Here is a 3,719-nt window from a genome sequence, read left to right on the forward strand (position 1 = left end):
GGTCAGAACTACAAGGTTCAAGGTGGCCTCTAAAATAAGCTGACTTATTTATCAGGTAGGACCAATGCGTCAGGTTGTGCAGTTTGTGCACTGCACAAAGGTCCCCAGCCAAGACAGATAATTCAGGCCCAGGGGCATCTTTCTCCAATTCTCACAGTTACTGAGTAGGCTAGTGGCAGTTCCGTTCTCAGGACAGAGGAGAAACAGATTCTCTTTCTCTGATCAAGAAGAAAAGAGATGGTGACACAGGGCAAGATGGGGGTCAAAAGGGCATCTTGGGAGCAGAGTGGGCCAGCCTAAGGCTGCAGACCAAGCCAGTGTTGACCCAGCAGGTTGGAGCAATAGGCCCATTGACTTGCTTTGTTTTGTCACCTCTCATCTGCAGGGTCCAGTGTTCATAAATTACTGGGTCCTTCCTAGGGCTTTATTTGGAGTTAAAAAAAAAAAAAGACAGGGGTATCACCCTACCTAACTGTTTTATTTGGCCAGCAAGGTGGGATTGGGGGGTGGGGGGGTGGGAGGATATGGTTTCTTTGGTTTTGAATGTGAAGCCTTTAGTCTTTAGGGGATGTTGTTAACTGCAGGCCTTTATGTGCTGGATGTAAGGCATTTGAATGTAAGACCCTAACAGGTGGTGCAATAGAATTTGACATCCTAACAAGTTACCTGTGAACTAAAATTCACACTAGTGTGTAATGAATGAAGAGAATTTGCATTTAAAAGTGGAGGAACATCTGGAGAAAGCAATTCCTAATCAAAATTAACTCCAAAGAGGGACTTTCCTGGTGTCACCACTAGACTAGTAGTGGAAGCCTTTGGAAGCCTTGTACATAAGCAGTGAAAAGTTTACTCTTGTTCACTCTATAGTGGACAGCATTGCTATTTGGAATTCCATTAATACTTGGAAAGGTATTTTCACAGTAAAACCATAAATGGCATCTCTCCTGGGAAGGGCAAATTGAGATGACTTGCTCTTCCCTGATGACCGAGAATATATAAGCCAGGGACTCCCAAATCCATTCAGCTCCCTGCCTGTTTCTTTCTATACTTTGAGTAATTTGAGTTGGGTATGTTGAAGGAAGATAGTTTCAAAGGACATTAGTTACATCATCGTGACTATTAAGGAGTTCTTGGTTTTATTTTTCTAAGTGTGTGTTTAATTTTACAATTTAATTTGTATTTTTCACAAAGGAATATTTGCACAAAATTTATGAAGCCAAATAATATGTTAAGGCTCGGTGCAAAAAAGCAGCCCCCTATGGGTACCCGCATCCCTTGTTTCTTCTGGAAGATACTATCATATTTCTAAGTAATATGTAGTTGTGGCCTTCTCTTAAATAATCCATGGTGACTATCATGGTGACCATGGTTGACTTCCTAGTATAGTATTTTCCTTCTCTGCATCATACTTCTCCTCCCCCATTCTTACACTAGAGCTGTTGTAATTTGTTATTAAATTCATACCCAATGTTTACTTTGTGACCATATACATATTGTTTATTGCTGAGGCAAATGAGTTTCAGCAATTGCATTTCCTTTCTTCTATGACTTTTTTTTCCTCGGGAGTTAATAATTGCCTCATTTTTTTATTTGCTTAATTTTCTTTGACCTATGACTAATTTTCCCACACTCTCTAACCTCTGTACAAATCATCTTGGGACAGTTTTCTGCACGTTCACATCTTGGAGACCATCTGAAAATAAGCTGATCTTTTTGGTTTTGTGTGCTTCTTTTTTTAACTCCCATTTTCTTTAAGTCTGAAACGTTTTTAGAAGTTTCTAATCTTTCCTTTAGTTTTATTTTCTGGAACTCTTTTTATGACGTGTGGTGGCAGTTTTATTGATTTCATACGGGGGTATTGCGTGTTGATGGAAAATTGCATTTCTCCCATTATGCTAATGTCAAGAGCTGAGAAAGGAATCTAACGTTTCTGATTCTTGGTATTTTGCTTAGTTTAAATAAACTTTCACCATTTTTCCTAAACATCGACCTTTCACAAGTGATGACTGCTATTCCCCGGAATCCTGGAACTATCCAGTGTTAGTAAATTTTTGTCCTCCTTTCCCATTCCAGAATAGATTCTACATTTTTAGAAGTAAAGATTATTTTTTTAATTAAAAAAAAAATTTTATGGTGACATTGGTTAACAAAATCCAATAAGTTTCAGCTGTACACTTTAACAGTAAGGCATATATATATTTACACTGTGTGTTCACCTATCATAGTTAGATTTCTTTCTGTCACCACCTATTTAACCTCCTTTACCCCATCTATCTCCCCGCGCCTACCCTCTGGTAACCAGTAGTCCATGTCTATGAGTCTCTGTTTCTTTGTCCTGCTCATTTGTTGCTTTTAGGTTTATATCCCACATATAAGTGATGTCATGTGATTTTCAACTTTTTCTGTCTAGTTTATTTTGCTTAGCATGATTATCTCGAGGTCCATTCATGTCGCAAATGGCAATATTTCATCTCTTCTTATGAAGTTTTTATAGTTTTGCTTTCTACAATTAAAATTATACTGCAGCGGGAATTGATTTTGTGTATGGTAGAAGCAGGAGTCCAATTTGACCTCTAAATGGATATCCAACTGTCTCAGTATCATTTATTGAAAAGTCTGTTCTTTCCCCACTGAACTGTAATACCACCTGTATCTTAAAGCAAGTTTATACATATGTGTGGATTTGTTCCTGGGCTTTCTCTTCTGTTTCATCAACATTTGTTATTACTTGTCCTGTTGATTATAGCTATTCTAACAGGTGTGAGATGGTATCTCATTGTGGTTTCGATTTGCATTTCCCTAATAGCTAGCGATGTTGAGCATCTTTTCAAATATTTGTTGGCCATTTGTATGTCCTCTAGGGAGAAATGTTTGTTCAGGTACTCTGCCTATTTTTTGACTGGATCTTTTTGTTGTTGTTGTTGTTGTTGTTGTTATTGAGTTGTATGAGTTCTTTGTATATTTTGGATGGTAGGTCCTTATCGAAGGCGTTGTCTCTTTACCTTGTTGATGATTTCTTTTGCTGAGCAGAATCTTTTTAGTTTGATGTAGTCGCATTCCTTTATTTTAGCTTTTACTTCCCTTGCTTTTGAGGTCAAATTCATAAAATCCTCTTTAAGTCCTAGGTCCTTGAGTTTAGTTCCTTTGTTTTTAAATAATTAATTTGCCCTGCCCCATGCCATTTACTGCAGGATTCATGCCCATAATTTACATTCATTTCATGCTGCTATATTTCCCAGCTATATTGTAAATTACTCAAGGGCCGCGGGTGTCTTTTTTTAAAAATTCACTTTTGTACTTTTGGATTCTCCTAGGACCTAACACAGTGCCTTGCCCTTAGCAAGCTCCCCATAAACGCACGTCCATAAGTGGACAAATATAGAGTGACGGTGGAGGTAACTTTCCAATCCTCTCTTGTCCTGAAAGAGACTTAGAAACCCCTTGCACAGTGGGGACTGAGCTGCAGGCTTTGCCCTCCGCAGGTGGCAGTCGGGGACAGCAGCCCAAGTTCCAGTATGAGAGGACCGGCCACTGTGCGCAAGAGAAGTGATAACGTGTCGACCTGTGCCGGAGTCCAGGAACAAGAGGTTGTTTCTCGGCATTGAAATCCGCTCTGCCGTTGCGGCGACAACAGGCCGCGCTTCAACTAGGGGCGCTCCCCCCACACCCCCACCCGGAGCCAGGGCCGCACGGAGGGGGCTCCGGGTGGAGCGGTCGCG

Source organism: Pteropus alecto, unplaced genomic scaffold (assembly GCF_000325575.1).
Source record: "Pteropus alecto unplaced genomic scaffold, ASM32557v1 scaffold28, whole genome shotgun sequence".
In the NCBI taxonomy this organism is placed as follows: domain Eukaryota; kingdom Metazoa; phylum Chordata; class Mammalia; order Chiroptera; family Pteropodidae; genus Pteropus; species Pteropus alecto.